General features: G+C 47.5%; 1 pseudogene; it reads right to left on the reverse strand.

Annotated features, from left to right (window-relative positions):
* Window positions 1-20,527: 20,527 nt before the first annotated feature.
* LOC120609862 (uncharacterized) lies at window positions 20,528-20,646 on the reverse strand (annotated as a pseudogene).
* Between the last annotated feature and the right edge of the window lie 7,319 nt (window positions 20,647-27,965).

The following is a 27,965-nucleotide window of genomic DNA, read 5'->3' on the forward strand; positions in this document are numbered from 1 at the left end:
TGGCATCAGGCTTCAAGACCGGTTAGTCTGGAAATGGTCAGCTATCAATATATCTTGGGCCTTTTGTCACCTCCTACTGACTTGAGAACATTTTTTTTATCTGGGCCCTTTCAAATTCCCAATAATAAAATCATTTCCCACCTTCTTCCCTCCTGTTGACCAAGACTGGAACCAGAATACACAGGCATGGGTACATCCCATGCTGCTCCTTTCCGTGGAAAGACCAGAAGGGAGAAGGGAGAAAGGGACGAGAAGAGGGTGTTTGGGAGCAATGAGATTTGCATGAAAAGCATTCTGGACCTTGGTCATATCTCCTGCAGGATGTATTTAATGCCCCTCAATGTGATTTCAGCATTATTTTTGGCAAGGGCTCACACCGTATTTCAATAATCTATCACTTTGCAGTTCTCTGCGAGATGCGTGTTCCTGTGTGTGGCACCTGACTCTTCCCCACCCTCATTGTGCCTCATGGACACACGGAATCTCTTGGTATCAGCAATGAAAGGAAACCAGGTACCGACGCATTCTACAGGGATAAACCTTGAAAACACGGCAAAGTGAAAGAAGCCAGTTACCAAAGACCAAATACTCTAAGATGCCATTTATCCAAAATATCCAGAACAGGCAAATCCATAGAGACAAAAAATAAAATAGTGGTTGCTAGGGGCTGGGGAAGCAGGGATGGGGAGTGACTGTGAATAGGTACAGGATTCCTTTCTGGGGTGATGAAAATGATCTCAAATTGGTTACCGAGATGAATAAACAACTCGGTAAATATACTAAAAACCATGGAATTGTACCTTTGTGAATTGCATGGTATGTGAATCATAACTCAATAAAGCTGTTACCAAAAAAAAAAAAGAGAAAACAACTCACAATGAGAGGAAAGAAAGGGAAAAGGAAAAAGCTGGTAATACAGGAAATGAACAATGAGACTTAGAGGAATCAGAGCAAGATAAAGAGAGGGTTTTTTTTTTTTTTTAAAATATGTCCTTGTAAAAAAAAAAAGAAAAGAAAAGAATAGGGCTTTTCTCCCAATTCTTAGACTGCTGTCTCTAAAGTATATTCTGGAAACTGCAGGAACCAGCAGGTGGGGAAAAAAAATACCTGGATCAATGCTGCAAAAATGGAAAACAGACAAAGGGCGAAGCTAACAACGAGATCAGACACACCAAAGCCAACAGCCAGGACACCAGGAAGCAGGCGGAAGAGATATCTCAGAACAAAGCGGCAGGAAAATAATTTTGGAATAAAAATTAAGTTAAATTGGACAAGAGAGGCCACTTTCTTTCTTGCGGCCTCTTTTTTTCTTACATCCCCCCCCATACACACACATACACACACATACACGCCTTTCCCTCTCTCTTCCAATTAGAGTTCCTATTCCAGCTCTGCTCACAATAGGCCCAAGCAAGTCCCCAGCCTTGGGAACACAGGACTAGGCAGTAGCATATCTGGCATGAACTTCCCACCAAGACTGAGCTCCTGAGCAGCAGTGTCCCTTGACCTCACCAGAAGGCTAGTTGGTTATTCATGGGGCCAGGAAGGACCCAACTTTGCATAGTGGCTGGGAAAGTCCGTTGATGCCCGGCCAACTGGCCGCCTGCAGGAGCAGTTCTTGGAGCTGGTTTCTTCTACTTCCTCCCTCCCCAAACATCTGGCCCGGGCACTAGACTGTGAAACAGGAAGTCCTGAGCTCTTTTTTAAGCTGTGACATGCAGTCCTTTTCATTCTGCATTCACACAGCAACTTTTTCTCCTGGGTTGTTCAGGGTGGCAGACATTATGCTTGCTGGTGCCCTGATTCCCTTCTTATAACTCTGGAACTTGAACAGGGAAACCAGTGGTCCCCATGTCATAAAGTGAGTCACCGGGTCAGGCCAGGATTAGAACACCTCTGTCCCCAGAACCAGGTCTTATCGACAGGCCCAGGATAACTGTCAGGGTGACATCCTGCTAGTGATTCATGAGGAAGAACATAAAGCTGCAAGAGGCAATACATTAGTGTACTCACACATTTGTTTTTTCTTGTTATTACACCTGTTTTACTGTGAGAAATCTGAAGCTTAGAAAAGTCAAGTTGCCTAAAGTAAAACAAACAACAAAAAAAACCCATAGCTTTTTCTGATTCCAAATCCTATAAACCTCCTCTAAAACATTTACCTGGTCTTTCAATAAAACAATACATAAATCCACATTCCTCTCGAACAAATGTGTGCCACACTTTTAAAAAAATCTTTAAATTGTGTAAATTTAAACGATTCTTTAAATTGTATAAATTTGCTATTTAAGAAGAAAAATCTGTCAAGAGACTTAAGAGAGTTTGGGAGGGCACAGGGACAAGGAAAGACTCTGCACCCTCCCTGTTTCATTGGGTTCGGGGTGACAAGACTCCGAAGCCGTCCTGCAACAACCTGCTGCCAAGAACAGAATGGCCTCACTTGTCTTTGCTCAGCTCTGCACACAGCAACCCATTCTGGAGTTACCCGTGACCTGGCTTTGTACATCTAATTTACTTTTCTGGAACTGCATTAAATCAGACCCTCGAAAGAATCTTGCATATGAAAAGTAAAAATTCAACCCTTGGAAAAAGTTTTAAAAAATAATTACGACCATTCCACCCACACCCCACTAAGGAATAAATAATTAAAGAAATAAGTTCCTGTAGTATTATGCTACCAAGAAGTATTTATTAAGGACCTAATTGCTTATGGTTCTGGGCTAAGCACTGTAGAAAGAGAATTGTATAACAATGATCTCTCTCACTCTCTAGTTTTAAGACCTTACCATGTATGGTAGATAGCAATCACCTGGACAAACAGGTTCTGGACACCATGACAGCAGACGTAAACTCGAAAACATACCAGTGACTGGACACTGAAGCATTCATCTGGTCACTGCCAGTGCATTTTCGGGGTGCGGACTCAAGAAAAGAACACATGGGGTGTGTGGCTATTGGGTTTAAAGGGACGCTTGGGCTCAGTTGCCAACACTGCCCACACCTCGTAGAAGATGCCACCGAAGATGCCAAGTCAGTCTCCTGGTAAGCAGAGAGAGCTCCGAGATCAGGGCACAGACAATGCGGAGGAGGCTGGGGGTAAGCAGCTAGGTTGGAGTAGGAAGGGCAGAGGGCAAGCAGCAAGGGTTCAGCCAGCACAGACCAGTGAAGCAGAGATGGCCCTTCTGAGAGAGGCCGGGCAAGGGGAACCAACCGGAGAGCAGCTGTTGCTGGCAGCCCCACTCATGCCTCCCAGCCTAAGGGGGTTCTCAAGCCTTTCAGGCAGCAAGTCACTTCCAGGTGTCTGTCCCAGTTTCCAGGCATCCTAGAGAACTACACAGGTGCATGCACAAAGAAGCAAAGGATGTTTATTATTATGTTTAAAATAGAAAAAAAAAAAATGAAAACCACTTAAATAGCCATCATTAGGAGACTGGTTAAATTCGGGCACATCTATGGAATACAATGTGGCAGTGAAGAAAAAAATGAAGTAGATTTACATGGAAAAGGCCACTTAAAACAATCTTATGGAAAGACCTCGAAGACATGTTGTTAACTGAAAGCTGTAACAGAACACTCCGTAATGTATGACATTATTTATGTAAATATACCCACAAAACTATATATTTCTCTATGTAAATATGGTCATGCAAATGCATAAAAGAAAATCTGGACAGATTTATACCAGACTAGTAATAGCCATTATACCTCTGGGGAAGGAAGTAGGTTGGGCACTGGGGAATGAAGGGGGATTTTTGCCTTTAGAATTTTCTTTTACAATGAGAATGAATTCATGTGTTACTTGTGCAAGTAAAAAGGAATTTGAAAAAAATGGAGAAAAGGAACAGAGTGTCTGTCTTCTTGAGCCAGACAAATAAATAGAGTTGACCGACAAACTGTAGACTAAAGGATACAAGGTCGTCTCAAGGAAATAAGAATAGTATTCTCTTCCATCCTCTCCCTCATGCCCTTGACCTCCAGAGTTGACTGTTTGACATGTGGGTCCCCTATATTTCTCTTAGCTGGGTGGCCCCAGCAATCTGTTATGAAGCAGTGTGGTACTCCACACCACCATCCCACCCCCTCAGAATGAGGAATACACACACGCGGGAATAATTATTGTGGAAACTAAACAACTAGAAAGGAACCTATAGCAGTAATCTATAGCTCGATGTCAGATCACTTCTCTTGACCCTTCCAAGTGTTATTATGCAAAGAACCTAAAGGACCCCATTAACACACTACTGAACCTTCGTGAGTCCGCGTATCTATGGCTTAAAAATAGAAACACTAGAACGGTTTGAATGTACTGAATTGGCATTTTAACAAGTCACCAACAAGAGAACTCGTGAGTGGCAAGAGTGACAAGAATATAACATATTTCCAGCCTAAGAATTGATAGACACAGAACATACTGCTGGGTCTGACCTTAAAGACTGAAAAAAAAACAAGCAAACAGCAACAAAAACAACCTAAAACAGGGGACTGGGGAAAGGAAGAAACCTAACAATAAAAAATAACTAGATGTCAAACTGATGGTATCATTTTCCTCAGCATTTTCACCTTCATACTTCACTCTTCATTTTTTCTTTTTCCCCCCGACACGGGAAGTTAAAATGGTGAAGCACGAATAAGCCCTTCATCCCCAGAGAATGTTTGGCATGAAATATTAACCACATCAGCTTTTATTTTCTTTAGAGAGGAACAAAACAATATTTTTCATCTCAACCCAGCTAACATGAACGTTTAAAAAATATTTGGCTGGCAAAGATTACAATCACAGATGCACTGAGCCAAACATCAGCTGCCCTCCTCATTAATTTAATGAATTGTGACTTCATATGGAGGTTCATATCAAGGACTAAGTGTACTAAAAATGGCAGTATATCTTGACTATTAAAATTATAATGAGAAAATATGATCATATGTTGATTCTCAGGTCTAATTGGAAAAATATTCTCCCGTAGAGATAATGTACCTACTGTAAACCACCATTTGTAGGATCTCAGTAACTGAAATAAAGTCCAATTAAAATTCTGTTGTCTCAGTTGTTGAATCTAGGTCTTTTATGTATGTCTATATACACGCACGTATGTATATGAATAGTAATATTCTATTCTTTACATATTTCTGTATGTTTGAAATTTTTCATAATAAAAATCGGAGGATATTTTGTTGTTTCTTTCAAAATGTCTATCCCATTCTCTTTGCTCTCACCTTGTTCAGACCTTCACTCGCTTGTGGGAAACGACCTCGTAGCAGGTGGCTCTGACTGTCTCTCGCTGCACTTTGCAGCCCAGCCTATGTATCGCAGCCGCATGACTCTATGAAAACAAAACAAGCTTTCACGGGGCCTGTTTCTGTAGGGCTCCCCCACAGAATGCCGAACTCCTCTGCCCAGCTTTCCCAGTTCTCAGCATCCAGGCCCTCCCTCCTTTTGCCTAAGTTCCCCGCCACCGACCACGTGCTGGTCTTCTCACCAAGTCTATGTCTCCGCCCAGAATGTGCTTCCTATAGCCTTCACTTATCTAAACTTCAGCCTTCGAGTCCCATTCCAAGTCCTGCTGCCCCCACCCATTCCGTCTTTAGCACCTGAAGTCTGAACTGTCACACACCTGCCACTTGGATGCAAATTTAGCATTTCTACTGTTAATAAAATTACCTCAGTGATTCTCTCTCAGCTACTTAAAAACCAGGAAACAAAAGGAACCAGCACCAACTAACAGATGTTGATAGGTAAATTATTTATCAATTTCAATGTCACAATGCTTCTAAAGGTAGTCGAAAGTAGATTTGCTAAAAATGTGTGACCACGTCATATATTTGTTCAGCACATGTTATCGAGCATCCACCAGATGCAGGCACTTTCCTGGGCACTTAAGATACATCAATAAATAAAACACTGAATGTGCGTCCTCGATGTATGCATATTCTAGCGGGGCTGGAAAACGTAACTAATGTACAAAATAAATGTGTGTTATGTAGTGTATCGGAAGATGCCGAGCACGATAAAAAGAAAAAAATGTTGGGAAGGATATATGGGACTTGGGAGTACATGGCGGAGAATGTGGCACTGGCTGGGGTGTGCCATTTTAAACAGCACGGCGAGTGTCTTAGTCTATTCAGGGTGCTGTAACAGAACACCACTAACTTGGTGGTTTATAAACAACAGACATTTATTTCCTGCACTTCTGGAGGCTGGAAGTCTGAGATCAGGTGCCGATAGATTCAGTGTCTGGCGAGAACACACTTCCAGGTTTATAGATGGACATATTCTGGCTGTGTCCTCACATGGTGGAAGGGGCGAGGGAGTTCTTTGGGGTCTCTTTTATAAGGGCACCAATCCCACTCACGAGGGCTCCACTCTCAGGACCTAATCACCCCCCGAAGGCCCCATCTCCACATACCATCACACTGGGGGTTAGAGCTTCAACATATGGATTTTTAGGGGGAGACACCAAGTTCGGACCACAGCAGATAAGGAGGCTCCACTAAGAGAATGACATCTGCAGAAAGACCCAAAGAAGGTGAGAGAGTGGAGCATGAAGATATTCGGGGAAGAGCATCCCAGGCAGCCACGCAGAGGACACACAAGCAGGAATGAGCCCAGGGAATCTTCATCCTCTCTCGGCGTGGGCACTCAGTACCTCAGACCAGAAAACACCAAGTTCCGTAGCTGACCTCCTTCTTTCCTTCCTTCCTCATACTCCCCACTTCCGTGTGTTGGGCTTTTCAGCATCAACATCTTCTGCACCGCATATGACAAAAATCCAAGGGAACAAAGAGATAACACTTTACTTCTGTAACTCTCAAACACTCACTATAGCATGGATCTCAAAGAAGACTTTCGAGACACGTTTGTTCCCGGACTGGTTAATGGATGGCCTCCTATGTTACCAAAGTTCACTATTATTTTGAAACCCTTTCCTTCAGTTGATGTCACGTTGTGTCCTAGGGAGACTTGTAAATTGAATTTAGTACATGATAGGAGAACGAAAGAAATACCCTACTCAACCTCCGATGGAAACCGGCCGAGTCGATGTGTTAAAGAAAGAAGGGAAGCGAGAGGAGGAAGGAACGGAAGGAGGGACTCGCACGGCCTTGCAGAAGCACCGGTGTGATGATGTCTGCCTAGGAAACCAAGCCAGTGAGCTCAGCCTCACTTTGCCCAGTATCCAGGCAGGCCCCAGGGCTACGACGGCCTGGCTTAATAGGAAGTCTCTGCAAAGTGAAAATAATGAGGCATACCGGAGAGCTACAATTTATACGTTTTAACTTACAGACACAAGTCATGAATCATGTTTATCCCCATATGGAAGTCATTAGGGAAAGTGGAGAAGGATAAAAGTAAGAAACAAAAGTTAGGGTTTCATCTGTCCTGACTCTCAGTCATTTATTATCACCCAGCTAAACACACATTTTGTAAAACCACAACAAGCAAAATTGCCTAACTGGAAAACACCTTGTCACCTTAATTAGATTGAGTTTTACCTTAACCATGACAGAGAAACAGTGATTTTTAACCAGAAAGAAACAAACCTACCTAGTCTTCAGGATTTACACTTCTTGACACCGATTAAGGTGGGCAGGTTACTGTTTCTGCAGAACAGATCTCTTCAGGTATCACCCCAGCCCCATAGACTTTCACCTCTCAAGGTCCCCATAGACTTTCACCCCTCCCCCACAGCCCGGTCCTCAGCGCTGAACCAGACAGTTGCGGTTTCAGCCCTCATGGAGTGTATCGCCCCAGGAGAGACACAGACATTAAATGCGTAAAATCCCAAATAAACCTTCAATTATTTAAATTATTTAAACTTTTAAATTTAAATTACAGTTATGGTACTAGGAGAGACGTTTAAAGGGACTTGGCCTAGACAAGCGGGGGTGCAGAGGGGGTGCAGAGGGGCATGCAGAGGGGCCAGGCTTTCTTAAGGAAAGGACGCTTGGGGCAGAGCAGGCTTCAGTCAGGACGCGAAGGAGAGGTAGAAAGTTCCCATGGAGGAAAGAGACAGTGCTTTCAAGGAACTAAGGTCGGGGCTGCTTCAGATAATTAGATTGGGAAGGGATTGTGTTAGCCACGGTTCTCCAGAGAAACAGAACCAACAGCATGCATATACTGAGATTTATCATAAGGGATAGGTTTGTGTGTTTATGAAGGCAGACAAGCCCCAAGGCCTGCATGCGAGTCGGCAAGCTAGCGACCCAGAGGAGCCCAACGGTGTTATCTAGTCTCAAGTCCCTCACACTGGAGACCCAGGAAGAGCTGATGTTTCATTTTGAGTTCAAAGGTAGGAAAAAAGACAATGTCCCAGCCCAAAGGCTGTTATAGCAGCCTCAACAGATAAAGACATGACCCTTCATGGAAAAAATTTGCCAGCCATTGAGCTAGAAGCTAAAGGGAAGGGGGTGGGCAGGTTGGAAACCCAGGAAAGGAACCTTCTGCCCTCTGGAGCTTGACTTCCCTCCCCAGTGCTAGGTACTGATCCTTGGGGGCACAGTGACATTTTCCTACAATGCTGGCTCATTATTTTGCTTCTGGAATTGCAAATCCAAGGATCAAATGGCACAGTCAATACATCCAGGAGGGGCAGGAATCCCACCAGAGGTACCTTGAAACAAAGGAAACAACTTCAAAACCACAGCGTACAATCTGGACCTGTTACAGGACAGATGGAAGTCTGAATTGTTTGATTCTATCAGCAGAACAGAGGAAGGAAACGTTTTAAAATGAGATTATGTTATTTTCCCCAGTTCTTATTATGAAACCTTCCTGAAATGAACTTTAAATATCGGCAGTCCCTTTCACGGGAATGAATGGGGATCAGCCAGCAGGAGCTTTGCAGGGAAGTGGTTCCATTATGAAAAATGTGGAGAGGCAGCGGTTGTGATGAATAATGGATCCCTGTGGGGCCCTTTGGCTAGGTGAAAAATCAGGCTCTAAAACACAGCTGTGTGTGTTAGGAGCAATGGGCGTCTTTGAAAAAGCTCTGTGCCCTATATAAACATTAATTATGGGGTCCTTTTTCAAAGGACATCAATTGTAACGAATAACAAGATTTCTGAATTCTTTGCCCTCTAAAGGAAAATGATTGACAAGTAGTAATTGTATAGAGAAGAAAAAATACCCTGAAAGTTATGAAAATTTCCCGCTAATAAAATCATGCAATCATTCTTTATAAGGGGAGTCTATCTATACAGAATTTTCCAAAGGAAGTTGTCTGTATTAGTCAGCCCCAAACCTTGTTGAACAATTTGAAAAGATGTTTTGCTAGCATCCTTTACTCAGTGACTGCCAAGACTAGCCAGGGATTTGTCTCCTGCATGTGGATGTCCTCCATGCAAGGCTCTAAATGCTGGGATCCCTTGAGACCCTCTGTGTACCAAAGCCCGTATCCAACTTCTTACCTGACATTGCCACCGAGAAGGTTGGAACAGCTGAAATTTAGTTATCTTCCCCACCCTCTTCCCAGTTCTCGCCAACTCTGTAAATGACACCACATCCATCCACTCATCAAGTCAGAGTTTAGGATTCATCCCCAATTCTTCTATTCTCATGGCCCAGGCCCCAGACCGTTCTCTACAGAATTACAAAGAATGACTTCTTAAAGAGTAAATAAGACCATATCATTGCCCTGCTTAAATCCTTCACTGACTTCCCATTGCCTTAGAGTAAAATTCAACCTCTTCTCATTAGCCTATGAAGTCTGCATGATGTGGTCTGGCAATTTCTCGGGCCTTTTCTCAATCACTCGTTCTCACTCAAATGTTCAAACAATACTGGTGTTTTCCAGTCTTTGAACACTCTTGTTCTTTCCCGCTCTGAGCTTCCGAGTTTTCCGTTTCCTGTGCCTGTAGAGTTCACCACACACATCACAGACCACGGCAAACTCTCGACCTCTTCTTTCTTTTCATTATCAGGGTTTGGGGCTAAGCTCATTGTCATAACTGGAGTTTGACATGGCCCTCCAAAAAAAGGCACCCTTCTTCTCTCTCCAAATTCTGAACCCTTGAGAAATAAGTCAAAGAAACCAGGCAAATGGAGACCAAAATGGCACCTTTGTGACCGACAGTGCTGCTGATCTTGGAGAATGTGGCTTACGATACCTGCAAACAAGTGGCTTCCAAAGAGTAACCTAGGTTCAAGCAAAGCCACCCACCCAGTGGCAGGCTGTGTTGAGTCAGGACAGACCTCCCAGTGTGGGGGTCTTGCCCCTGGAATACTGGCAGCAGGGAGGGGGGAGGGAGCAGGGCAGACCTGGACTCTCTGCAGGCAGGCTGGCTCTCCAAGAAGAGGGTATGCCTGGACTCTGCAAACCCAGTTTCTCTTTCCCAAAGTAACTTCCTCTTCCGCTAGGAAGTGATGTGGCTTCTGGAGTGTTGTGCCAGCAAAGCTCCCTCTACGTGGGAGAAAACACCAGAAACTGAGAAGAAGCAGTATTCCCTACTGAGCCATGCTCCTAAGTTACCTCCTGAAGTGCCCACTCTGACTCCCTTCCCGTGGGCTGGCCTGAGGGGACTTGGGACAAAATGAGAGCCAGCGGGAGGCCCACAGCAGGCTAGCCTCGCACACAGCCCATATCCACAGAGATCTGTCTCTCTCTGGCCTCAGCCAGAGGGAATAAAACGAAGGGAAGTTCTGTCCTCACACAGGGCTTTGCACGACTTTTTAACATTCCGAACACAGAAAAAGTATTGGTTAGACACAGACCGTCTGCTCCGAGGTTAACTGGTTCCATCATGGCCGTGGCTTCCTGGAGACAGAATGGGCTCTCGCACAGGAAACCGGTCTTGTTTTAAAAGCAGGGCAGCTGCGTTGCAGCCCCTCTCTTCCAAGGAGATTTATGCGGGCCGCAGGAGAGGCCCAGTGTGCACTCGGTGACGGTCACAGCGCAGGCAGGCATTGCAGAGAAAGCGGTGGCGTCACTATGAGCAACCTACCACCTGTCTCACTCCGTGCCGTCTGGTCCCAGCATTTGCATCCGTTGCGAAGGGTAATAGTTAAGCCTGAACTCTTGCAGAGTACGAGGAAGAATGTGCTTGCACGTAGGGCGAGCAGCCCGTGGGAGAAGCCTAACCTACCAGATCGAGGGCAGCAAGGAACGGCGTTATTAATACGTAAGTCACAACCTAAATGGAAGCAGCACTGTTCCCGAGAAAGAGGAAAGTTTAGCCCTGCTCTGGCCCCCCACTCTAGTGGACCCTGGGAAGGCGGAGCTATTCACGGCTACTGAGAAGGCCCCCGGATGACACATATAGACTGACACGGAGAAACGGGTAGCACAGACACAAGTTGGAAGGCTGTCGCTGCAGTCCACGCACCAGGCAGGCCACGTAAAGTGAGGAGTTTAGGCTGATCCATACATGCTCCAGCCTGGGATGGGCAGTGGCCTCGGGGGATTAAAAGGCTCTTTGGGGATGAGTAAGGACCCACCCAGGGACAGGAGCCTGGTAGGCTGGTGGCCTCATCTATGGTCCCCAAGACAGGGGCAGAGTGAGCAGCCATCTCAGGTGGCTACAGACCACAGCTGGCAGACTCCCACCTCCATCATGTCTAATAATGTTTTTGACAGTCGAATTTGCTAAAGGTGTTTCAAAAAGGAAAAGCTCCACCTCTGTGTGTATATACAAAAGCATCAAAAGCAGGGACTCAAACAGACATCCGTACACCTATGCTCGTAGCAGCATTATTCACAATAGCCAAAAAGCAGACACCACCCAAGTGTACGCTGACGGATAAATGAATAAGCAAAATGTGGTCTATCCATAGAATGGAATATTAGGGAAGCCTTAAAAAGGAAGGACATTCTGACACAGGCTACAACATGGATGAACCTCGAAGATATTATGCTAAGTGAAATAAGCCAGTCGCAAAAGGACAAATATTGTATGATTCCACTATATGAGGAACCTAGAGTAGTCAAATTCATACAGACAGAAAGCAGGATGGTGGTTGCCAGGTGCCCCGGGGGAGAGGGATGGACGGTCCTGCTGGTCGTACATCCATGTGCATGTACTTAAGGCTATCACATTGTATACTTAAAAATGGTTAAAATGGTAATTTTTATGATGTGTGTGTGTGTGTGTGTGTGTATCTGCAATTTTTTCAAAAAGAGAGAAAGGAAAAGTGAATCAGCATTCATTGAGCACCTAGTCTGTAGCAGCACTACCCTAATTGCTGTGCTTCAGTTAATTTAATCCCAAATAAAATCCCCTGAGCTCTGTGCAAGGCAGCCAGCAGCCACACCTGGTCAGGTGTCCAGAGACCGCCCTCCATTCTAGACTTCAGGCCTAGCCCTCTGGGGGAGGAGTGAGCACAGCATTATCTAAGCCCCTGTCCCCAGGGCAATGACCAAAACGACTGTCCCAACCTGCCAGCACTTCCTGAGGAGAGGCCCCATATTTAGCTGCTGGCTCTTTTGTCAGTTGACCAGGAAGAGAGCTGGGCTCAGCCTTCCAGGCCCTGCCCTGCCCCTGCCTATGACCTAGAGGTGGCTGTGTTCAGAGAGAAAGAGGTCCCAAGTCCCAGCAATCAGAGCTCTGTGTGACATGGGATGAGGAAATAAAGGACACGGCCTCCTCACAAGCTGGGCGGCCTGCTGTTTGAGGAGCCCCCGGGTCCCCTCATAGTCTCTGTCAAACCTGAAAGACGGTTAACATAGAGACTCCTGAACACAGTGTCCTGGGGGCAGAGTTGCCTCACAAGGTGAAACCACCCTGCCATATCTTGATATTGCCTGGCTGGCCGTGGCTTTTGTTTGACTTCTTCCAAAAAGGCTGCCTGGCCTCCACGCCCCATCTCATGCCCAGTCCAAGCAATTGAGATGCTATATTCAGCCTGCTTCTCAGGGAAGGCACTGAGCAGATACATCTCTAGCTCCTAAAAAGGCACAAAGCCACAGAATTAAATCTGCCCTCATCCTATCTACACTTTCCCAAGTCGGCTCCCAAGTGAGCATCACGCCTTCCTCTCTGCCCCATATCACTAAGTCACATAAAACAAAGCAACTTCTATATGGCCTCCCATCACGGAGGTCTATGCTAGTCTGTTTCAAAGTTTGATCAAAGCTTATTTCTTATGTTAGTGGAGTAACAATCGACTTAAGCCTCTTGCACTTCCCTGCTCCAACTTGAGTGAAGAAATGGGCCACCTGGGATGGGAGGCCCTGTGCTCTCCCTGCAGGCCTTTCTCTCCCCGCAATAGCTCGCTCTCTCTCTCCACCTCCCACCCCTCTCTCCATGCCGCCCCAGCCCCCCACCCCTCCCCGTGGCTTTCTCACACACACAGGCACACCACACAAACACACATGTTTGGAACGAGGAGGAAAAGAATCTACCTTTCAGATTCCAGGCCTGCTTGGTCATGGAGGTGAGCACACCCTGGCTCACCTTGCTGGACATCAGCCTCACCCTCAGAACGCACGGCCACCCTGAGACTGCGGGCAGCGGGAGGGCTGGGTCGAGAGACATGGGGTGGCCCTGCCCTGGCCGCTTGCACAAGCAGTTTTCAAACCAGATCTGCAGGGCGCGTGTCCTTTGTTCTTTGGGGCACCAGAGGCCCATGTTAAACCAAGGCTGTGACTGCTCCCTCTTGGAGGGGACAGAGGAAGCCAACATTTCATTTAAATGAACCAGTTGCTTCATACCTTAAAATCATAACTAGCCTTATGAGTCACCACTTCTTCCCTGCCAAGTCATCAGGACTGTGGCTCCTGCTGCCCTCGGGTCCTGATGGAATCTAGAATTGAGGATTCCAGGCTTGGGAAAAATGGGGAGCAAATTATGGAGAAGCCCCCACTCTGTACCCCTGACTCCAGATAGGACCCACCTAAAAGCCTTCAAAACAGCAAGGGCTCATTTTCAAGGTCGACGTCTAAAGATCTCTAGGGCAGCAGTTTCTGCCTGCAATGTAGAATGAGCTGTGAGCAGACGCTGTTTCATTTGTTACTGGCTGGAGACAAAGGGACAGCTCAACCTGTCCCACTGTGCCAGTGGCTTTAACAAGCACCTCCGACTGTAATTACCTTTTGCCAGTTGGACTGGTTGAGGAAATGGATGGCTTCCCCTCCAGCTGGGGTGACTGCCAGCCCCGGGGTTTTGGGACTGTCCCTGAATGTCTTGGTCTGGCTTCTAATGTGCTTGATTTGTTTTGTGAGTCAGAGTCCAATTAAAATCAAAGTGGCCGAGAAAAAGAATGGAAAGAAAAAGCAGGAGAATCGTGAAGAGGGCACAAGGCAGGTGAACACTGACGGTGCAGGCACGCCTTACTCTAAAACACGCCACCCCAAAATCTCAATCTATGACACTTCTATTGTCTACTATTAAGTCTATCACACTCATTACAGAATGTTAATTTTTTCATTTTGCCAAAAAAAAAAAAATTATCCAGCAGAAATTTCCTTCAGATTGCTCCCCTAGAGAATTTTAAATATCACTAAGTTGTCAGAAACCCAATTCACATATCACCGTTTTGGACCCCTTTATTTGTGAAAAGCGAGATAGTCTTGGATCCTGAAGCCACCTGCCTAAGCCTGTAAAACACCAAATGCTTTTGTAATTCTAGATAACAATAAGTGCTCATTTGGCATGAAATAACATGAAATATAAACACCAGCTCATCAAAGGACTTCCAACATCGCAAAAAGGAAAGAAAACAATACAGTCCAGGAGCCAAACTCGATAACAAAACGCCTCAGGGGAGGGGTCTTCAGTCGTCCAGCAGGTTCCGGAGCGAGAAGCCTGGGCTCTCCCTCCTTTGTGACTGGACGGGTTGGAGAGGCAGGTGGGGCTGGGGTCCTCCACAGGCCCTGGAGCTCACCCTGGCTCAGCACTGCATCGATCTCGTTTTTAAAGCAAGGGTGAGGTTTGTCATGGGACTGGGAAGAGGTGCCTAGTGTCCTCATGGACCCCTGTTCCTGGTGGCCCTCTTACCCACATCGGCCCAAAGTCGGACCTGCCTCGAGCCAAATTGCAAAGTATGTAAAGCGAAACTTTGGCTTCCTCCTCACCCCAACCCCCGCCCCCGAGTGTCTGCCTCATTCTCCTTCTTCCTGCAGACCCCAGTCCAGTCCTACGCTCTCCTAAAGCTTAGGCTATAAGGAAAAGGGTGACGGTCAACTATCCAGACGTAAAATAGCTGATCGTTGACAGCTGTGCTGTTACCCCCCTGAGCAACAGTTGCATTCTTCACAAAATCTCGAGGAAAAGAGTGATGGTTAATTTTATGTGTCAACTTGACTGTGCCAAGGGATGCCCAGGTAGCTAATAAAACATTATTTCTGGGTGCGTCTGTGAGGCTGTTTCCGGAAGAGATTAGCATTTGAACCAGTAGAATGAGTAAAGAAGATGGTCCTCCCCAACATGGGTGGGCATTGTCGCATCTTTTGAGAGTCTGGGTAGAACAAAAAGGCAGAGGAAGAGTGATTTGCTCTCTGCTTGAGCTGGGACATCCATCTTCTGCCCTTGGACATCGGCACTCTTGGTTCTCAGAACTTACGGTTTGGACTGAAATTACACCACTGGCTTTCCTGGGCCTCCACCTTACAGATGGCAGGTCGTGGGACCTCTCAGCCTCCACAATCGCATGAGCCAGTTCCTCATAAGTCGTCTCCTTCTGTCTGTATCTCTATATATCCTATTGGTTCTGTTTCTCTGGAGAAGCCTGACTAATACAAAAAGGAATATGGTCGAACTAGAATTTCTGATGGCAGAGGGAAGAGGAGGTATGGGGGAAGGTGAGGGGTGGGGAGGAGCTTCAGAGGGAAACCCTGAAGTCACACTGATGAGGTAACACCAAGGCGAGCCATGAACAACAGCAGGCCAGGTACTATGGGGAAGTCCAATTGTTCAGGAGAAACCACTGCACAATGTCTCAGATCCTTCTACTTAACCACCTATGATCATCTGCTCAACCAGGGGACAAGAGTGACCCAACTGCTGCTGGCTCAGTAGTGCTCTAGGTTGGGGAACAGGGGCTCTGACTTCCAGAAGAGAAGACATCCCCTACAAAGTGGCCTCATACACAGGGTTGAGGGAAGAATCTGGAACAGAAAATGACAAGAGCAGGAGTCAGACTGGCCCCAGGTGTGTCCCCTACTTGTCACCCTAGATGAAATGCAGATACTCTGGGCTTTGCCACTTAAACACACGAGAGGGATGGCTCGCAGGCGACCTCATTCCCATCCCTGCCCAGAGAACGAGTTACACCTGCTCCCCACCCACAGCCTTCCTGCGCTGGCCTCAAACGCCAGCCCGCGGAAAGCACATTGAGACCCAGCACCCGGGCAGATATGCCTCCCTTCATAGACACTCCAGGAAACGTCTTCCGTGCTCGTGGAGACATAGACTCCCCATGACTCCCAGTTGGTATGAACTGTCTCTTCCACATGTTCCCTTAGTGTCACCCACAAAGCTGTTGGTAAAGTTGGGGGCCCCACAAATGAGCCCTCTGGAGCCTGAACCATACACATCGCAGGGTCAGTACCACCATAAAACAAGGGGGCCGGCCTTTTGTCATTGTCTTCCAGCTGCCCGAAGATGGGGGAGGCCACATGGCATCCTGAGCAAAGGGGACCGCGAAGTGCCCTCAGCAGCCAACACGGACTACGACCGAAGAAGCGAAGGAACCACTGTGTCTACAACAGCGTGGAACATTTAGGGCATTCGAATTTACTTCTGTTCCGATTCGTTTTTTCCAGGCAATTCCTTCACCCATCATTTGCGTGACATTTCTTTCTTCCTTTTTTTCCCCCTCTACTAGTTTTGCATGTTTGCTGCTCCAGCCTTCCAGCTCTCTTAGAGTGTGGGTGACGCCCCTGAGGCCTACCTCGCTCCTAATCTGATCATTTCTGTGTCCACTCTTCTGGGCTACAGTCTGGCCACGGGGCTTTTGCAATCACAGTCACTTTTCTGTATCTGGTAATCCCAAGAATTCCTGGGATTTTATTGATTCCTTTTTACATCGGGCTTTGGAGAGCAGGGCTTTGGGGTGGAGGTGGAGGTAGAAGCTACTTCGAGTATCATGTTTCTTTCCTCGGTGACCACTTTGCAAAGTCTACAGTGCAGCATTATATTCTTTTACGTGCCTGATTGCCAACAGTAAGGTTCTTTGCTGGACAGACGATGTTCGATTGATTCCATTACCTTTGAGGAGAGGCAGACTTGTGGTCTGGCTTTATTTATTCTTAGGAAAATGCAGGTCCAGGGAATTAGAAACCAAGCAGGGCATAGGCAGCAGAGAACAGGACACCGGGCTGTGGGGTCGCCTTGTAGGTCTGAAACAGTGGTCTCAGTGTCCTCCACAACCCACCTCCAGCCTGTGGCCCACACCTGGAGACAGACTTCCTCTTAGCTTCGACCAGAACCAAGGACACAGGGACCTGCTTTCAACCAAAGTGACACCTGAGAAAAAAGAAATCCTTTCACTTCTGTTAGAAGCCTCCACCCTCAAAACTAACCTCTCTGCTCACACTTGACCCATAGAAATGACTTCGCTGGCTGTCACCCTTGCAGGACCTTGTAAAGGATGCACATTTCCTGATTCTTCTGCCTATTCCTTCCCCAGGTGCACAGGAGTCTGTCTCCCCCCAGAGAAAATCTTTTCCCAAGGCAGGGACTAGCAATTTGGGCATTTAAGGCTAGAGGTATGACAAGTGCCCTCAAGCCAATGGAATAAGCATAGTTACCATGCGGAGGGAAAAATGGCTCTGGCATAGGTAAAGTGTCCTTCATGTACCCTGACATACATAGTCACCTCACCACCTAAGCGTCATCTTGTCACCTGACATAGTCACCTCGCCTCCTAAGCGTCATCTTGTCACCCCAGCCAGAGAGCTGCACTTGGGGTAGGGATGGGAGAGGGAAGGAGCACGGTAAGGCAATTTTTCAGGACTTACTGGCTTACAACTTTGTACAATGTTTTAAAATCATTATTTCAAAATCTGCATCCTCTAAAATTTGGAGTCCTATGGCAAAGCAGTCTCCCTGCTCCAATTAAGTTTCACATTACACAAGAAAAGTTCTTGGGTGACCCTATGCCCTTCTGTCAGTTCCAGCCCTTACGAGCACCAGGCTCCCTGCTGGAAACGTAATCCCATGTGCCCTTAACTTACACTCACACGGTGTATGAAATGGGTATCGGCACAGGGAAAACTAAGGAAGAATTTGCTAAACGGAACAAGAGGCTCAGGACACCCAGAGCCAAGTGCTGTGCAATCTTGGAGCAGGCGAAGGAATGCAGAGCCTCTAGTTGGCAAACCCACCTCCACGTCTGCCAGAGTCGCTAGGAACTCCTCACCTGATTCCTGGCCACAGATGCTCCTGTAACAAGCAGTGACTCCTCTACCTGGCAGTGCCAGCAAGCCATCTGGCTCTGCATGTGTGGTTCACAGCATCCAAGGATTGGCATGGAGAAAGCAAGAGGTGGGTGTCAGCCAGGCACCTCAGCTCAGGAGGGGCAGAGGCACATCACTGTGTTCCACGGCCCCACCTCTGGCTTAAATGGTAATAATTGTTTTATTTCAAGCTTCAGAGTTCCTGCATTGTACTAACATTTGCTTGAGAGGTGGTCTTAGAAATAGAGATAAGCAGACTCTCCACTTGCAAAGGCAGCTCCCAGATTGACCTACCCACCTGGGGAAGGTCTGGCCCTGTGCAAGCAGCAGGATGTGCTCTGATCAGCATTCACATATGGTCTCATCCCTTTTATTTTTACCCTCGGTCACTCCGACCCTGTTTAATTAACAGGAAATCCATGCATCTTTTTTGTGGGGCTCTCCCTTCCCCTCCTCACTCCAAGAGGTCTGCATTATCTGAACAGAGAATACTCTGGAGTCTGCTGCAGGAAACTGGCCCTACTCAATTCCACCAGCAATCTCTGTCTGCCTCCCAGCCAGAGTTGTACACAAGTTGCTTGGAGTCGTGAGGGCAGGGCAGCCACTTCCTGGGGACTAACGCTAGCCTGGAGTACCCCAAATGTGAGCTCTCAGCTGGACGTGTTTCCTGGAGCTGCCAGAACCAATGACCACAACCTGGGGAGGCTTGAAACAGCAGAAATGTATCCTCTCACAGTTTTGGAGGTCAGAAGTGTGAAATCAAGACATTGGCAGGCTGGTCCCTCTGGAGGCTGAGGGAGAATCTGTTCCAGGCCTGTCTCCGAGCAACGCTCGGTGTTCCTCGGATGCCAGCTGCACAGCTCCCATCTCTCCCTCCTTTCGCACAGCCCTCTCTGTGTTTCTCCTCTTCTTTTCTATATCATATAAGGACACCTGTCATGGGTTTAGGGACCACCGATTAACCCAGAATGTTTTCATCTAGAGAGCCTTGGCTTAATTATGTCTGCAGACACTTTCTTCGAGTAAGGTAATATGCACAGTTCCAGTGGACAGATCTTTGGCAGGGACACCATTCAGCCCAGACATATCAGTTTAGCAGGGCTACCACAACAAAAATCCACTCATGGAGGGGCGGAGGGAAGGACAACAGACATTTACTTTCTCATAGTTTTGGAGGCTGGAAGTCCAAGATCGAGGTGTGGGCAGGGTGGGTTTCTCCTGAGGGCTCTCTCCTTGGCTTTAGATGCCATCTTCTCCCTGTGTCTTCACACGGTCATCCCTCTGTGCGTGTCTGTGTCCTAGTGTCCTAATGGCCTCTTCTTATAAGAACACCAGTGAGAGTAGATTAGAAAACACCCCAATGACTACATTCAACCTTAATTACAACTGTGAAGACCCTATCTCCAAATATAGTGACATTCTGAGTTACCAGGAATTAGGCTTCAACATATGAATTCTGAGGGGACACTGTTCAGCCCATTACAATGAGGCAGTTTTCAGACCCTGTTGAAGAAAAACACACACACACACACACAATTGTTCTCTGGTGAATCATCCCCAACTCTCGTTCCCAAACCACCGCAGAGGACCTAGACCATGCAGCTCTTCACTGCAGGCCACCACGTGCCAGGCACTGTCCAGTACTTCATACACATTATCAAGCAACAGTCTCCCTTTCCTCCTGGGTGTCACCTCTCGCTGGTATACTTGGGAAGGTGTGATGGCAGTAAGAGATGGGCTGTCCCCATGTGGTCCACAGCTCCCTGTCTGACCTCTTCTCCATCTGGCCGTGCCTCCCTGCTCTGCCAGAGGCCACTCCTCTCTCCACTACCGACCACAGCTTGGAGGAGCCCCGGGCTGCAGTCCCTGTGATGTAGCAGGGCTACTTTTCTAGAAGCCTTTGTGGCGGGGAGGTGAAAACCGAGCAGATCTCATCTCTCTTTGTGGTCCCATTCATTCCTCCACTCTGTAAAATCCCTATACTGTTAAACCAGTTCCGTCTGTTGGGGTGGGGTGCCTCTGACACTAAAAGATCAAAGCTAACTCAGAGTGGTTTCAACAATAAGAAGAACTTACTGGCTCTCATAAATGAAAGGCCCAAAGATGGGTGGGCTTTAGCCAAGGGTTGATCCAGCAGTTCAACATGCCACTAAGAAGACACTTCTGTTTGTTTGTTTGCTTTTATTTATTATTATTATTTATGCCTACAGCACCTGGTCTTCCTAGGTGGTCTTCCATCCAAGGACTAACCAGGCCCGACTCTGCTTAGCTTCGGAGATCAGACGAGATCGGGCATGTTCAGGGTGGCATGGCCGTAGACCATGGACCGTGGCTCCACTGGGGTGCAAACTCGGGACCTTCTGTGTGTAAAGCAGAAGTGCTAACCGCTACACTATGGAACCACTAAGACACTGCTGTTTAATTGCAATATAATTGACATACAACATTATATTAATTTCAGGTATATGACATAATGATGTACATATTGCAAAAAAACACACTTTCTTTCCATCTTTTGTCCCTGTTTGTTTTCCTGGTACTCGTTTCACGTCAGGGCTACCAGATGGCCAAAGACAAGCTCTTAAGATAAGCCCCCTCAGTCCCATAGAGCAGGACGATATCCTCCCGCATCTGGATCAGAAGTCCTGAGCCTCATTCTGATACAGATCGTCGTTGGTCACATGCCCATCTCTGAACCAGTCAGTGTGAGTGTGCCAGCTTGGTGGGAGGTAGGGCTATCTAAAAAAAAAAAAAAAAGGACCCACTTATGGAGCTGGAGGGCGGTGGTACAATGTCTGACCCACCCAAACCACATGATTGGGCCACAGAGGGAGGCTGACACAGATGACTGGGGGTCAGCTTTATCATCCACTGCACAAGTTACTAGATTGTGCTAAAGGGTGGAGAAAACAAAACATAATTATAGCATGAAGGGTAAATTGTATGTAAACAAAATATGCCTTGTCCTATGATCCAGGGACAAAGTCTTTCAAGAATACTCTCACTGTGGGCAGAATTATGGTCCCAAGGGAGGTTCCACACCCTAATTCCTGAGACTGCGAATATACTATTCCATCCACAAATGTTACCTTGCATGGCAAAAGAGACTTTGCGAATGTAATCGGCTGACCTTAAAAGAGAGAGATTTCTTGGATGACCCGGGTGGGCCCAGTATAATCACTGGAGCCCTTAGAAACAGGCAGAAGTTGGAGAAGGTGAAGCACGAGAAGGGTTCGCTGCACCTTTGCTAGCTTGCCGATGGAGAAGCCCACACAGAAGGAATGTGATTGACCTCTAGGTGCTCCAGAGTGGCCCTCAGCCCACAGTAAGCCAAGATCGAGGACTTCAGTCCTGCAGTGGCAGGGAACCGAATTCTGCCAACAATCTGAGTGATCCTGGAAGTGGATTCTTCCCCAGGGCCTCCAGAAGAGTCTTGATTTCAGCCTGTGAGACCCTATGCAGAGTGTTCAGCCAAGCCTGCCCGACTTCTGATTCATAGAATTATGAACGGGTGTTGTCTAAAGCCACTACATTTGTGGTAATTTGTTACACGGCAAGAAAATACTATGGATACAGTGAAGCAGGTCATCGTGTTAGCCAGGGTTCACCAGAGAAACAGAACCAATGGGATATATAGAGATATAGAGACGTCTGTGATGAAGAATGGGCTCACCTGACTGGGGAGGCTGGGAACTTCCACAGTCTGCCATCTGTAAGCTGGAGACCCAGGAGGGTAGTGGTGTGGTTCCAGTCCAAACCCAAAGGCCCATGAACCAGGAGCACTGGCATCTGCAAGCAGGAGATGAATGTCCTAGCTCAGGCTGAGAGCAAATTCACCCTCTTCTGCCTCTTTGTTCTCTGCAGGCCCTGGACAGACTGGGTGAGGCCTGCTCACTTTACTCCATCTGATCCAAATGGTAATGTCTCTCAGAAGCGCCCTCACAGAATTACCTAGAAATAATGTTTTACCAGCACTCTGGGCACCCCTAGGCTTAGTCAAGTTGACACATAAAGTTAATCATCATAGCCCTATTATTATCCCATTTTACGAGTGAAGAAAGCAAGGCACAGAGAAGTTGAGTGAAGTTGCAAAAGGCGGCACAGCCAGGAGGTGACACGCTGGGCTCTCAAAACCAGGCAGCCTGGTCCCAGACGCTGTGCTGGTAACCATTCTACCATGTGGGTCCTGGGTAGCGGACATCTAACCCAGGGTTTCGGAGCATGCCTCACAGCTCTCACTCGCCAACACTGGATGCTGCATTCAAAGGTGAGGCTCGCTCTTCATTTCCAGGACAGACAGCCTCTGAGGCCTTTACGATGGAGTCTCTCCTCGTTCCCTTTAGCACACTTGGATTGCAGAAACTAATTCAATCTGTTTTTGCCACCTGATATAAGAGAAGAATAATAGTAGTAACCTACATCTACTCTTCTCTCTGCAAACCAGGCTCTGTGCGCTCTGCGCCAGCTGCCTTTTGCAAACACGGTTTGGTTCCATCTGTACAGTAGTCCTCTGAGATGGACAAGGAAGCTTCTCAATGCACAGGTGAATAAACTCAGGCTCAGAGAGGCCCAGTGATCTATCCAAGGTAATGAGCCATTAAGCAGCAGAGCTGTGCCCCAAACACAAAAGCCTGAGCCATCACACCATCCACCAGCCAGTTTGAAAGGGTGATGACAGTCGAACTGGGCCTGGCAGCTTCCAGATGTGACAGGGTCCTGACAGGGAAATTAAAGAGGGTGTTTGGTGACAGGTGAGAGTAGGACCTGGCTCTACACTGGGGACTCGGGAAAAGCTGGACACAAAGAATGTCATTTCTTTGCAGTATGAGGTGGCTGGCACAACACTCTCTTACAGGCCTTCAGTAAGTCAAGTGCTGGGTTCACGGAATGACGTCTGGGGAGGGGATGTGGGGACACGTCACACTTATCCCAAGGTGCTTATAAAAGCTCAGAGTCCTGGGCTCTACCTCAGATCTGTCAAACTAGAAACTGTGTGGATATAACTGGTAGCTCCATTTTTAACAAGCCCCCAGGTACAGTGAAGTTTAAGCCTTACTGTTAAGGGTTGACCTGCATCTCCCTAAAATTTGTATGTTGGAACTCTAACTCCCAGTACCTCAAAATGGGATCTTATCTGAAGGCAGAGTCTTTACAGAGGTAATCGGCTCGGCGAGGTCATTGGAGTGGGCCCTAATCCAGTACGGCTGGTGTCCTTATAGAAAGAGGAAATTTGGACACGAAGATGTGCACAGAGGGAGGACAATGTGAAGACACAGGGAGGAGATGGCCAGCGGGAGCCAAGGACAGAGGCCTGGGTCACATTTCCCTCACAGCCTCAGAAAGAACCAACCCTGCCTGCACCTTGATCTCAGACTGGCGGCCTCCAGAGCTGGGAGACAATAAACATCTGTTGTTTAAGCTGCTAGGTTTGTGGCACTTTGTTACAGAGGCCCTGGCAAACGAATACAATGGCTGCATGGAGAGAAAGACTTTTACGATACATACGTCGGGATACATACATCGTCGGGATACATACATCGGCTGTGGGGCTGGGGCGGGGCACGGGGAATGGACCAGGGCACGACTCAGAGGAACATGGGAATAGTGCTCCATTTTCCGGGGAGCGGGGAGGAGCTTCTCACACAAAGTTCTTCGAGTGAAGTAATCTGAGAGCAGCAGAAAAAGCAGAGTCTGTTTTCTGGGACAAGGAGGGAGAGATGGAACAAAAGAGTCTAGCTGGATGCGCTGAAGAAGTGGGGGAGAGAGGGAAACAGGGGTCCCGGGAGATAATAGCTTTTGTTCATTATTTTTTCTTAACTTCCAGGCCGATGCCACAGGAGGCCTTCTTTTCTCAACCTGCAGGAGTTTGAAAAATAGGACTCTATTGGCACTCTGCACAAGCATGTTACTTTATAAAACAAATGCTCCTCTAAAAGTCTCCTGTTTGGGGTGTCTGCGGGGTTCTTCAGGATTCCAGACCGCTGTTCCCACTCCAGGGTCTCTGTGCTCCCAGAACTGGGCAGAGCTGGCCCAACTACTGGGCAGTCTCTGGCCTCTCCAGTGTCCATCAGAGCCCTCTGTCCCCACCAGAGTTCTTTAGGCTTGATGTCCCTGGAAATCCTGCCTTTGCAAGAAGAAAGAAGACGGGGTGAGAGCAGGAGAAGTCCAACTTCCCCTCTGAACTCAGGGCAGGGCCTGTACCCCCACAGCAGCTGGTCAGTAAATGCATACTGACATGAGGCGCCAGGGAGTACACAGCCTCTGGACCGGGTCACCTCTAGCTTTAGGAAGGCCACCACACCACACTTTTCTATCTCATCCTCCTTGGAGCTGAATTCTTTCCCTTCCAGTCTAAAAATTCCCCTGTTTACAATTAGCTTCACTTCCCTTGTCTCTCCACCCTAAGAAATTGAGATGCGTTCATGGCATGCCACAGCTGGAAGGCATCTTTGGAATCATGTTGTCTGCCGTAATTTTATTGATAAGAAAAATGAGGCTCTTGAAGTGAGGGGCATTGTCTCTGAGACAAATAATGGCAGCAAGGCAAGCAGAGCCCAGTCCCGCACCCTCCCAGGAATCTCCATACACCAAGCCTAATCCCAGCCCCACAGGCACCGGAGGGTGGGAAGGGCGCCAAGCAGGAGTTCCTAGGTCAGGTTTGTTTTCAAAGGCTGCGAAGAAGCCCAACCCTTTTGCCCTGGGGACTGTGCAAAACTGTCCTCCTGCCTAAAATGCTCTGCACCCACCACTTGTCACCTAGTCCACATCTTTTCCTTCAGCTCTTATCTTGAGCATCATTTCCCCCCACCCCAAAAGCCATTCCTGATCCCCCACACTTCCCTGGGACCCGATGATAAACGCTCTCTCCACACCCAGCTTTTCTCCTGTCGTACTTGTCACAGATATTGCATTCTTAGTGGCTAGTTAGCTGTTTAAGTTCTGTCTACTGCTAGCATCTAGAATTCACAAGGATGAGAGCCACATCTTTCTCGGCCCGACGTTCCCGGCACCTCGCACACCATACATACAGTAGGTAGCTTGTAGATTATGTGCTGACTTGATGGCTGAATTAGCAAATTAAGGACTCTGAGAAATTCTGCAACTGAGCGGCCTAGATTACTTTGCTTTCAGGTAGCATTTCCCAAACCTATTGGGCTGTGGAACTCCTTACTGGAGGAATGATCACAATCGGAGGAACTAGACCTACCCGTGTTGTAAGGACACACTTTGGGGAATATTGAGCTAGGCTGTACACAGACAGCCCAAAATAAGGGTTCTGATGCTCCCTGTAGCCTGCCTCAGAAAGAATATTTCTAGTACAGGCTACAACATGGATGAACCTCAAGGACATTATACTAAGGGAAATCACCAGTCACACAAAGACATAAGGCAGTCACCAAAGAACAAACACTGCACAATTCCACATATCGGAAAGGTCAAGAGTAGTTAGATTCACAGAGACAGAAAGTAGAATGGCGGTTCCAGGGGCTGGCGGGAGGGGCAAAGGGGAATTTCTGTTTACTGGGTACAGAGTTTCAGTTTTGCAAGCCGAAAAAGTTCTGGAGATCTGTTTCACAACAGTGTGAATATACTCGACACTACTGAACTGTACACTTAAAAGCGGTTAAGATGGTAAATTTTATGTCACATGTCTTTTACCACAGTAAAGAAATGCATAAAAAAAAAAATTAGGGGGTTGAACTGAAAGTGCTTCATAAACTATAAAGTACTATGCACATTTAAGGTTTTAGGACAGCCCTACCTCTAGTCAGAGGACAGTGCCTGCTGTATAGTAGGTGCTCAATAAATATTCGATTGAGTGAATAATCTTTATTATCATTCTTCTTACACATAGTGGGAGGGAAACGGTCAGTAGAGCAGGGGAAAGAAGCAGCAGAACCTCACCGGTGAACAGACAGATAAGACTGTCAGATATAGGACTGTCAGATATAGGACTCCGTGATCACCCAAATCAGAGCATCTGGGAAAAAAGCTGTTCTCCGTGTAATGAGGTGTTGGCAGCATGGCTGATTCCTAACAGAGGCCCTTCTGAATTCTGCAGTCACACCCTCTCCCCACCCCACCTTCTCTGTAAGGACAGGGGTAGTAAGTAGGAGGGATTCTGAGACCCCAGGAAAGAAAGGCAGGTGTGGGGCAGAGGGGGCTGCTCGTGCAACCTCGTGCCAATTCTGGATGGCCAGGCTGCACTCTGAATTATGTCTGGGGAGACCCTGGGAGCATCTGAGAACTCAGAACATAACTAGAATCCAGAGTCCCTTATCTTCTTCGCATCCAGACCCCTTCTTTGCAGTGGGCGGAATTCCGTGTACCCAGCATAGCTCAAGCAGAATAACCAGCCTGCGAGGGTTATCCTTCCTGGAAGGGACACATTTACTGTATTTAGCACCTCTGAGCCCTCTCTCGGCCACCCAGCCCTTTCTGGCCCACCTTGGCATCACTCCATGGATGTGCAGGAGGTTTTTTTGTTTGTTTGTTTTTGTTTTTGCAGTTTGCATGACAGTATCTCTGGCATCAAATCACTCTAAACCTCACCGTATGTTTTCTTTCCCAATGAAAAGGGCCCTCGAAAACCACAAAATCCTAGCTATATTTGTTTAATACATCTGTTATTTCCGGCCTCCACGGGCACCCAGCTGCTCTGCTTTCCCCGGGGGCAGCGCCTCTGAGAGGTCTGCAACGGGAAGGGTCTGAGCTTCCGGAACTGGAGGTAAGGAGGGCTGGATTATGCACCGCACACGTACGAAGTCACACGGAGCAGGCGTCCAAGTTGCATGAAGCCCAAGCCAGGAGGAGAGTTGTTTGAACTCCTACCCCTCTGAGTGTACAAACACGAGCAAACGGAAAGCCTGGGTAGGCATGGAAATCAGATAAAAGGCTCCCCACGCACTCACACATTTCTGACAATTTACAAATCAACATCCACACACGCCTTGCAAAGAATCTGTCAGACTCCAACCACACCCGAGGAAAAGGCAGCCCCCACAGTTCCACGAAGAAGATGATATTCGGGGGTTCAGCATGGGCTAAGGCTTGGGCACCCCACACCTGTCCCTTAACCTTCCTGGACCTTCTTTACCCCCACTCGGAACTTTCCTAAGAGTCACAGAATGCGTTACACGTCTGTTAGCGGATGCGGTGGAGGAGGAATTTATGGATGTCCCTGAAAGACTTTAAGTACCTGGTTGGAAAAAATTCCTGCTGCCTTTCCGGGAGGGCAGCTTCGGAGGGAGGAGTTTTAGGAAGTAGAGAGGCAAAAGCGATGCTGCGACAGCGGCTCACGTCCCAGTATCTAAACGGCACGTGTAGACATTTCCCTCTGACATAACAACCTTGTGGCCTCATACTGGGAAGTCTGGGAAGCTTTTCCGGTGACCCAGACAGGCTGCAAGGCCAGCCTCAGCCCAACACCCAGCTCCAGGCCCGTGATCGTGAAAGGCAGCCCGAGGGCCAAACTCAACTGGAAACCTGGGCTCCATCCCCCATGTCCCCCATGCAAATTTGCCTTAAAATTCACCCAAGCCACAGGAGTGACAACTTTGCATCACAGATGTGCCCTAGACCAAGAAACACCTCTGAAGGGGGGTGGAGTAGAAGCTGCATTTGGCCCCAAATAAAGAA

This window comes from Pteropus medius, unplaced genomic scaffold (assembly GCF_902729225.1).
Source record: "Pteropus medius unplaced genomic scaffold, Ma_sr-lr_union100, whole genome shotgun sequence".
NCBI lineage: Eukaryota > Metazoa > Chordata > Mammalia > Chiroptera > Pteropodidae > Pteropus > Pteropus medius.